General features: G+C 31.3%; 1 protein-coding gene and 1 long non-coding RNA gene across 2 annotated transcripts in view; one reads left to right on the plus strand and one right to left on the minus strand.

Moving 5' to 3' along the window:
- The window catches only part of LOC148238520 (GAS2-like protein pickled eggs), a 161,264-nt gene that overhangs the window by 81,244 nt on the left and 68,506 nt on the right, over nt 1-11,514 (minus strand). The window lies entirely within an intron of this gene.
- The window catches only part of LOC148238523 (uncharacterized), a 3,094-nt gene continuing 2,394 nt past the window's right edge, over nt 10,815-11,514 (plus strand). The window contains exon 1 of the long non-coding RNA XR_015809683.1: nt 10,815-11,514. This exon is cut by the window's right edge and continues 529 nt beyond it. This is a non-coding gene — a long non-coding RNA (uncharacterized LOC148238523).

An 11,514-nucleotide genomic window follows, 5' to 3' on the forward strand; every position in this document is an offset into this window, starting at 1 on the left:
ACTTTCTTCAATGGAAAGGTTTCACCAACGCAGGTAGTGACATTAGAAGATAATTTTAAATGAATAAAAAGTATATAAATTAAAGTTATATTTTCACTGACGTTCAGTGAAATCATATGCAAATACATTTTAAATAAATATTTTTACTAGTAAAAACAAAATTTAACTTATAGATGATAGAGAAATTATATGCTGCTTTAAAATGTCTATAAAACTCAATTTGACCTCCATTAGCTGCGTAATGTTTTCAACTATCATTATGTTAGGTTTGGGTTTAGTGTAATTTATTTAAAAATAACTATGTGACGTCACAATTCTAAAAGAAAACATTAAAGACTATGAGTTTCATTTAATTGTCAACGACATAGTTATGTATTTACATCTGAATTCAGTTATATTTTATTAATCAAGACAAACTCTAGGAATCATCTGAATTTACAAGAAGATTTGGAGATAAAGTCAGCGAAAAGTTTTATGTTTTGACTAAATTATGTTGAAATATTACTTTTGTAGGGATACGAACATGAATCAAATATGACCATATATATCATTATTTCTCAAACTTTTTTATGATTTCTTGCATGAAGGTCTTTTTAAAAAAATTATAGTTCACGGACCATTTTAAAATTTAAAATTAACTACAATTAACATACATACTATTGTTAACCACTTCACCTTCGGTTTTTTGTGATTTACGTTTTTAAATTATTAATTATTACTTTATATACAAAGTGAAAAAAGAGTTTTTTTTATTTAATTATTTTTTTGTGAAAAAAATCCTGATAATGACCATTTATTATTATACCGACAATCTGTTAAGATAATACTGACTATTTAAAATATATTATGTATTGACTAAGTGGTCCATTCATGGTCCCCTAGGGGACCACAGACCCCAGTTTGAGAAACACTGATTTATATGGACTTATGTGAAGCTGATGTCACTCGCTAAGTAACGAACGTATGCTTGACTACCAAACCTCTTTATAGTTATTTTAAGATGAAATGATTTTATAATTTTAATTAAAATAATATAAATAGGGTAGAATCCAGTGTTTTAAAAACATTAATCATATTTATTTATTTATTTATTAAAATTATAACCATCGTGACCTGACAGGCAAACCCAATGCGTCACGACAGTCAAAAGTACTAATACATCATAATACATACAAATATAAACAAGACAAAACAACAGACACAAATCACCTCAACAGGTGTGCATTGTCCCATACGAACTGAACCAAAACTCCATATGTGCAAGAGAAAATGTCAATATTACTATGGACAGAATTGAGCAGATGAATAGCCTTGGCCAGAGAAGAGTTGGAAGTGCTCCAGTTCTAGACTTAACAGGCAAGAATAGTGGACGCGACCGAGAACTATAACCACCAATATATATATATATATAACTTGTATAGTACACCGGCAGTCAAAATGCTGATAATATCGATCTTCGTCAGTCACAGTTAAAAATAACAGATTATTTTAAAGCGTATCTATCATCAAAGTTCATCAGAGTTTTATTAGAAGAATCTAAATTCTCCTCAAAAATTTTCGCTATAAAATTTGAACCTGGAAGCTAATGAGGGAGTCGCCGATTTTCATTGAAGACTTTACTCTCCTTGAAAACTTCAGAACAGCATGATTAATCAACAACATGCAAAACAACATCATATTAGGTTAAATTTATAATCCGCTAATTTATAATAATATGTATTTATTTTATTTATTTTTATTAAAACTTCCGTTGTAACCTGACAGGCGTAAGCCCGATGCGTTACAACGGGTCAATCAGATATAATGAACACTTACAAGTAAGTATTAACCACCAGACTGAAAATCTGAGAATCAGTGACATCTATATTAATAATTATAAATTTGTATGTGTAATATAGTTTGTAAACAATAGATGTCACTGCAGCTGAGTCGGTTTTAAAATAATAGTGCATTTTTTATAAATAAAAATTCGAGTGCCGCTGCCGGGGCTCGAACCCGCAACATCAGAGTTACTAGTCTGAGACGTTATGAACTACGCTACTCCGTCCTTATATTTTATTAACACAATGGGAATGTGTGGCTACTGTGTAGATCGTGTTTTAGTTTGTGATATTTTCTAAAAATCTGCAACAGTACGTTTTAAAAATTATAAACGAATTACATACCGCGCCTATGTACATACATATATTAAAGGAAGCGCTCAACTTAAGTTATTCACTCATTAAAAATAATAATCAACAAAATAAATCAAACACGAACAATCCATACAAGATTTATTGCATGAAACGTGCTATTGAAACATCCATATTAAACAGTGAAAAAATCTTATGTATAACATAATTAAAAAACATCACTCGGCAGTCCATCATTCAGCCTGACAAGAAAGGTTAAGACAATGTATGAATTATAATGGTGTGTACACAAGTTTAATATTCAACGTTATTTATAACGACAATATACGTTTTTAATTACACATTAATACGGAATTAAAAATAAATAATTTAAAAATTAGCCCACGCCGAAATCGAGTCAGACCCACACGAAAAACGGTTCAAAATCATTACAATATTTTACTGCAATACTATTTGAATGTTAATTAATAAAAAAGCAATTAAAACGTCGCCGTACTGACACTTTGCTGATTGTTTTCAATTGCCCACACGCAGTAAATGAGAGATGGATGGTAATTCGCAAACAATGCATAGCGTTATCATTATTCACACTCTGTTTTTATCCATATAAGATCTAAATTAGTTTAATAAATTCTCGGCTTATTTAACATCCAGTGACTAAGCTGAACAATTTATCTCATATAAGATTGTGTGCCTTCTCGATATGGTCAAATACGATGCACGAACGAGTTTTATGCTAAAATGACACGAGCAAACCGAGTGATGCCGATAAATTAATGCTTATGATATAAATAACAATATTATACAATAACATTTTCCTTATAAGAGAGCCTATTATTGGATATTGCAATACGAAAACGAAATTGAAAGTATAAAAGTTGAGACGAAAGGCGTTATTTCAACAGCTGTTTTAATAACATGATCTTGAATAACCATTAATAAATATTGATATATAAAAACTGATTTCAATAATATTGACAAAGAATGATTATTAGTATTATTGTTTATCTATTGCTATAATACAACAACAGGTGTTGCATAAAAGAGCTACAGCGCTATCAGTACTTCAAAATCTTCTTACAAACGTATCCTTCAATTCAGATCGATATAATTTTATTATATGCTTAGCGAGAATTTTGAACTTCAACATAAATGTACTCAAGATACATTTACAAAGCAGTCAAACCGCCCACGGACCACACATTGAGAATCACACGTATCCAAACGATGTTTTACGTCTAGTAAATCTAGCGTCACATTCACTACATTACATCGATTAGAATCAATCGATCAAAGTTGATCTTTATCGTTAATGTCTTCGCCAATAAATCCACACGCGTCAATGCATTCTGAAGCATCCTGTACACACACGTCGACATTGATTTGATTATCCCACAATCTATGGGATTTGTTTATTATGGGTTACATATACGATATATCGTTATTTATCAATACAAGGTTTTAGTTAACTATTTCTCTACATAAATGCATGTTATATACACATAACACAAAAATAGCTAATTATATTTTCAGGAAACTAACATTTTCTACACTATGATGTACACTGAGTACACACGTCATCTTACTATATCAATATCACTATAAATCTGACGAATAAAAGTTTAACATTTAAGATTACAGTGTCTAATATTTATTTTTTCCAGTTCCTCGTCAAAGCCATTTACCTGGGTATCTATTAAATTTATTTATTTTTTAGGGCAAAAAAAAGTAAGGAAAAAAAAACTTTTTGTTTCTTATTAAATTAGCTAGCATTTTTTTTTTTAAATATTTATGTTATCTTATTAAGGTTTTTAACTAATGGGTTAGAATGATTTTTATTTCTGTCATGGTAATTTACTTTAAGTTTATCGAAATAATCGCGTAAAGTGTATATTTTCAAATCTTTATGTATATTTGAGTTTCGGACAAACCATTGAGCATTTGTCGCCATTCTTAGCGAAATATTTTGTTGCGTTTGTAACATTTAATATTTTCTTACGTGATACACTTATAGATCATTATATAATTATGTATTATGTATATTATAAACACCATAGTCACGAATACAAAAAAAAACTGGGTTTAAATCCCATATGAAACTACGTGCTTTTCAATTTATTTTATATCGTGTCTGGGAGATCGAAATTAGTGATTATTATATAACTATAATTTTGATCGACCATTACAGATTAGATTTTCTAAGATTTTCCTAATCTCGCAGTGTGATGAATAATTAAAATCGAGCTAGCTCATACATATTAAGTATAAAATATTAAGTATTAAATATATATAAATAAGTATGTATATAATAATAATAAAAATATTGTTAGCAAAATCAATTATTAATTTACCAATACAGTGCTTTTGTGATTCATACAAAGGTTTTAAACATTATTTTGTAATTAAATACTCAGTATTCATATAGAATAATTGTGATGTCTAATGCATTTAATTGTTTTCATGAATAATACATCAAAATTTCGTAACAATATTTATGATAATCTAATTTAAAAACTTTAATTTTTACATGTACACTGAGTTTACATCACCGGAGCGCTGATTTTTTTTCATGATAAGGAGAGAGTTAAAGAAAAGGTTTATCCTAGACCCTTGAGTTGATGAACATTATATGAATAAAAACATTTTTGAAAAAAAATATGTTCAATAAATAAATTGTTTAAGCGACAGGCTTGAAAATTTTGTTTTTAAATTCATAAATATTTTTACCACAACTATAAAACAGCCCAATTTATATGTAAATTTAAACGATCATTTCAACTGTAATAATATATCAGATATTAACGATTTTTTTATATTTAGCTATGATAAATTATGGACTTCTAAATTATTTATATTTTAATTTTTTTGTTTTCTATTTCTCAAAAAAAAAAAATATATACAAAATTCTCGAGAATTTAAAAAAAAAACTATACATATAAAAAATATTTAATATACGGTATGCATATTGTTATTTGAAAATCCCTGTCCATTTTTTTACTACCTGCTCTGAATGCAACTGTGAATTGAATACATTAAAATCACTAGTTGTTTTCATAATTGCAACGGTTGTAAACCAATTTTAAATACTTAGGAGGGGGGGGGCAAACGGTTGTTATTTAACAATTAAAAATACTGCTAAGGGGGGGGGGGCAGAACTCTTTAAATGACATCGCTGCGAAAGCCAGCCGGACATTGATCGTATTTTTTAGTGAGTATATTATTTTTGATGATCGCGAAAAATTATTATTATATAATTCTGGTATTTTTTATATTAAGTGTTCATCAATTTGAGGCCCTCCTACATTGAGAAAGCTACGCCACTTGCCTTAACCTTTTGAAGAGTATCGCCGTACATGTACGGTGGTCGATCTTTCACTGTTTTGAGGTTCCCCAGATAGTTATATATCTACATATATAACTGAATATATATAAAAAACATTATAATTAAATAATACATTTTTAAATTTAAAATTATGTAAATGATTTATGTAGAAAATAGTACCAATAAATGAAATAAATTACCATAAAAAAATATTTTATAAAAAATTTTGAAAACCTCCGTCTTGCTATAAAATAATAATATATAATAGATTAGTGAAATAAATTATCGAAATTTTATAATAGATAAGATAAATCGAAGCATAGATTTATTTCTATAATTTATTTTTAATGCAATATAAAATAATAATAATAAATTAATAACAGAAATAATTTTGGAAAAATATGTAAAATTAACTCATTACTAACAGAGTTAACTATAAGAAAATTCCACCGGACAAGAGGACCTGGAAAATGTCACAACGTGACTCTTACCTACATGTCTTTCTGTAAAGAGATTGAATTCGAATTTGTGCGAATACTCTAAAGCACTTTCAGGTCATCAGCATATAATAAATAATCCTTACCCCAAGATTGAAAATAAACTATTATTAACTTTTTCTTTTTGAGAGTTACTGGAAACAACGAGGAAAATTGAGTAATTAGGACAATAGTTTAATTAGTAGTATCCATCTAAAATATATGTGTTCTGTTGTCTTAAATAATGCATATTTTCTAATCTTATAATGCAGATGTGCATTCAGTCAACATTTTTTCTGTCGTTTTTCCAGTTTTCCTCTTTGTCTCCGAGCCGGCTCATTTGTCGCCGCCGGTGTTTCGCATTTAAATTTATAATCGTGATTTATGAACAGTCTTATCGGAATGCCTGTATCGAATTACGCGAGCGGAACGTTAGGAATGGGGGTTTTAATTGGTCCCAAGGCCGTCGGTTCGGCGCCCTTGCGTCGCCGACGGGTTAAAATGCGACTCGAAAGGCAGTGAATTATTGTTTGATCAAGAACAGCACTGACTATGCCGAAACTTAGTCGGTATGCAATAACAGCTCAGCTGTGACCATACCTTGGATATTTCGTGATATACAATTGTAAATTTAATATTAAATCCCAAGAAATAAGACATACATTAATGATATTCTAAGAACGGAGGATGTAAAATGCATTGAAATTTCGACTTGCAAATTCATTCTACTGATTAGAAACATTTGTTGTGATTATATTCGAAAAGTAAATTACAAACGCGATATTATAGTACTTGTGATATGGTACAGAAAAATCACCACAGATGTTTTACTATTGACATACTATTCTCAAACATGAAAAATGCATTATATAACAACATAATTGAATATTACACATAAATGAAACGAAAAACTTCAGAGATGCACGGGCCGGGCCGCAAACATGTTGTCAGAGTGCCGTATATGGCACGCGGATTGCGTGTTTGACACGCTTCTTATATTACGTAAAATCAATAGAACAACATAATCTTAATTTATTATCGAAAGTCGCCAGTTTTATTGCAGATAAATAATACGCACTGACGACAACTGGCGCTAAATCAAAATATTGTTATTTTTAACCAACGAACCCTAAACCGAACTAAAGTTCAACGATGCGGAAAATTACTAGCGTCCGAATTCCATTTAAGGGGTGTATCGCATTACGGCTTAATCAAATGTCACCAAAAACACCTGTAGAGCTTTTACCGTAACACCTGTTACACCCATAAAAAATCTTTTTATGCAAAATATATTAATATGTACATACCAGATCGTATTGATATCCAGTCTATAGTCTGATTAATTGTTTACCTGGAAATAAATAAAATACATGGTTAGTCACTCACAATAAAGAATAATACATATTTGTTTATAAAATGATTATTTATAGTCAGTTTAAATTCCGATTATGGATCAGGTCGTATTTTGGTCGTCAACCTCTATAAATATCCAGAGCCATTGCGAACTTTACGAGCTTTCAACGCCGAGTTTTTGCGTCGGACAACCATCTTAAAAATGTCGAAATTCCATATGAGGGAACTACCTTAATTGTGCTTCGATGACATACATTTTTTTCACAATACCGACCGACGAGGAAGTGCACTTTTAATGCAAAACACTCACATACGTTAATCGAACCGTCAAATTAGCATAATGCAATAAAACTCAATGCGTTTATTGAGCGATACGATCGTAAATCGGTTCTTTGGCGAAACCGGCGTATTGTCTCAAAGTTCTTACATCCCATGAGAGCCTTATATACCAAGGTTATGGCAATTTAGAGCATGCCTTTTTGATTTTATACGCCCGTGTGAGGTCCGTCTGCTTCTCAGAAAATTAGAGCTTCAAAATAATTCGCATCCATCAAAACAATGACTGTAAGATCCTTCTTATTTTTTTTCCACGGCGATGACCTGTTATTGGCAATTATTTTGAATGATCAACAGTATCTCTATATGGTTCGAGGATCACTTTCACAAAACGTCATTATAATTGGACTATAAATTAGTTATGTGTCACTTATATGGATAACTGCGTGCCTAATAAGATTATATTAAAAAAATAATATTGAACTGTTAATGTGAATATATATATGTATATACATATACAATGTATAAATAACTATTTTTATCAGATGCATAAAATCGTATCATATTGTGCAAAGTACGCGGAAGCATATATATTAGTACCAAGAAAGCTCGACTGAGTGAGTAGTCTTTAATGACTCCATTTAGAGATCGGTGATTATTCACGTGGAGTGAAATATGGCAAAGTGACTTTATGTAATTGAACTTTGTCGTAACTATCGTCAAGGTGAATCTGAACTATTAGACAATGAAACAATCGTTAATAAAGCATCAGATTGCATTACTTGTACGTTATACACACAATGGAAGGATTGCTTGTGTAACATTCGTTATTACCAAAGTCAATATAATCAAAACCGATAATAAAAAATAACTGTTTTGCACACAAACTAAAAAGCAAGTTTTATAATATTTATATATCAATTAGCATGATTAGGTAAATGGAAAAATCAATAAGAGGAAAAACTGGTAATGACTCTTTTTAAAAAAAACTCATTTTTTATTAGTTTACATACTTGAGATAAGCTAACAATTTATTTAATAAAATATAACATTAGTTTTTTATTTTAAAATAAAATCTGACATAAGATAAATATATTGATGCTGATAAATATATAATTGATGCCCTGGGTCAGAATCCTATTTAAATCCTAGTGTTTTTCAATTTCAAGATCGGAATTAGTGATTATTATTTAATCATAATTCCATTCGATAAACACATGTTTTCTTAAATTTTCCTTATCTCGCATATTTATATTGTTGTGAATAAATAAAATAAAATTATGCGCAGTGACATATATTGATTGTAAGATGTAGTTATATAATACATTAATGTCACTGATTTACATACTTTGATTTTTAATCTAGTGTCTCACTACTTAATTAACAGTTGTTGATTGTGTTTACACAGTTGCATTGGGCTAACGCCAGTCACGTTACGACGGAATATTTACAATAAATAAAAAAAATCTGCATCACTTGAAGGTGATTTTTATTAAATGGTGGCCTAACAGGTTACCCCAATGTGCCACGATGGTCGAAAACAAATTTTAAATTTATAAAACATAAAAAAACGTATATATACATAAATATAACAATACTTAAACATAACAAAAAATTATATAATATTAAAATTAAATGATACAAACTGGATCAGATCCTAGTAGCTAACATTAAATAAGTCAATATGTAATGCCAGCGTATAAGGGAGCCGGATGGCCACAGCTATAGGCGAGTCGGCAAGTGCGGATGTCCTAGCCCTAACGGCCATCAAAAGAGGTCTCGAACGTGATTCTTGAAAATATTCCGGAACCCAAAACTGAAATTCCTCGAGAATAGCTGGATTGTCGACAGCACCTTTTAGTAATTTGAAAAAATGCTTAGCGACATACAGCTTTCTGCGAGAACTCAGCGAATCATATCCCAACGCTCCTAAAAGAAAGGCGCTGAGATATAAGTACGGATAATAACCAAATGTCCTTTTGTAAAGGTATCTTAAATACCTTTTTTGAATTTTTTCCACTAAAAGGGAATATTTGGTTATTCGGGGATTCCAAATTATAGATCCCGATACAAGAATGCTACGAACTAAGGTGTCATAGAGGATGCGAATAACTGACAGATCGTCAAAGTGAAAGGCATTCCTCATAACAAATCCGAGCATCTTGGAAGATTTATCACAGACGTCGTGTATGTGTAGAGAGAACCTCCATTACTCTCTCGAAAGTGATTCCGAGATCTTTAGTGGAATGTTACCACCGAGATGGTAGAAATAAGCTGATGGCGAACGGGATCGAGAAAATGATACAGTATGGCACTTTCCGACACTAAAGGGCAGACGGTTAATGGAAGCCCATCTCTACAGAGAGTCTAAATCATTTTGTAGAGAGAAGGAGTCCACAACAGATCGAATGCATTTATATAATTTAAATCATCTGCGTACAGAAGAATTTTTGAATTTTTAATTGCTGTATTTATGTCATTAATAAATAACACAAAAAGCAGAGGTCTCAGATTGGATCCTTGAGGAACCCCCGAAGGGGTAAAATATTATTTTTACAATCGTCCACCATAGGTTACAAACTGTCTACGATTGCTTAAATAACTCGAAAATAACCGAGTTAAATTATCTGAGCAACCGAGGTTCGACAATTTTTTTGATAATAACTCATGACAAACTTTGTCAAAGGCTTTATCAAAATCTGTATACACGACGTCTACTTGAATTCCCGCATCGAGAGAAGTTGTCACCGTTTTGGTGAACGACAGAAGATTAGTAACAGTGGAACGAGCAACACGAAACCCGTGCTGTTGGTCTAACAAAACTTGCCGAAAGTGATTATAGAGATATTTATGAATAATTATTTCAAATAATTTAGTAGGAGCTGACAACACTGCGACTGGTCTGTAATTATTTATATATAATTTGTCACCCTTTTTATGAATAGGGGTGACTTTTGTGAATTTCCATAGATCAGGAAATGAAATCATATATAAATAAGAATTAATTAATAATAAAAACATGTGAAGATGAGCACTGAAAAATATATTCAATTTAAAAACGTAAATGTATTTAATGTGGCGACTGTTTACCACTTAAAAGTGATAACGATGTGTTTCGGAACCACTTTTAAAAGGGGAATCGTGTTGAGTGGTTTAAAAAGGAATATAGTACATAATTGGTATCGTATCGTATTAATCTATATCTCTGTATTAATTGTGCAGGTGGTTAAAATTTGATTTAAAATTAAAAAAACATTTTTTTTATTATATTGTAGTAAGAGGCAATTTTCATTATTGATAAATTAAACACATGTTCCCATCGCTCTTTATTGCCAAATAGACAATTTTTCGACAGTTATATTTAGCAACACACAGCCTTTGAACGGCCGAAACGCCAACGCCACTACGCTAATTTATATCCGCCAAGTTGGCGTAACTGATTAGCGATCGTTTGTCATTATGTTTATTCAAGGCGTCGGAACGTCCTCTTGCGCGCCGCCGCCTCAAGACCATCTCTCTACCTCTCTACAAGACGTACTGACACATTGTCTTTTTATCGATTTTCACCGATAAAAAGCGCTAAAGAGCAGCTAAGATTTTACACGGTGGGCGAGGTGAGGTAATCGTCTTCAAGGTGTATTTTGAATAAAGCCAAGATGGTGATCTTTTATTAAGTAACCGTACAGATGACTCACGAGAAGGCGCTACCACTCTGAAGACCATCGAATACCAATCAGTAGAACAGACGATCGTCAATTAACGAGATTTCTGCTTGAGGAGACCCAGATATTATCGAGGCATGATCATAAGACCGTGTAATATGGTGAGTCTGCTGAATTGAAGAGACCACCCGTCTAGGTATGCGCTCTAGCGTGATACGTCGGTAGCCTTGCGGTCTACGCAGACGCCTAGTCTGGTGAGAAATCGGATTAATGTCGACGTAAGATTATGACGA

This window comes from Plectrocnemia conspersa, unplaced genomic scaffold (assembly GCF_051122295.1).
Source record: "Plectrocnemia conspersa isolate PC_06_02 unplaced genomic scaffold, ASM5112229v1 ptg000001l, whole genome shotgun sequence".
NCBI classification, from domain to species: domain Eukaryota; kingdom Metazoa; phylum Arthropoda; class Insecta; order Trichoptera; family Polycentropodidae; genus Plectrocnemia; species Plectrocnemia conspersa.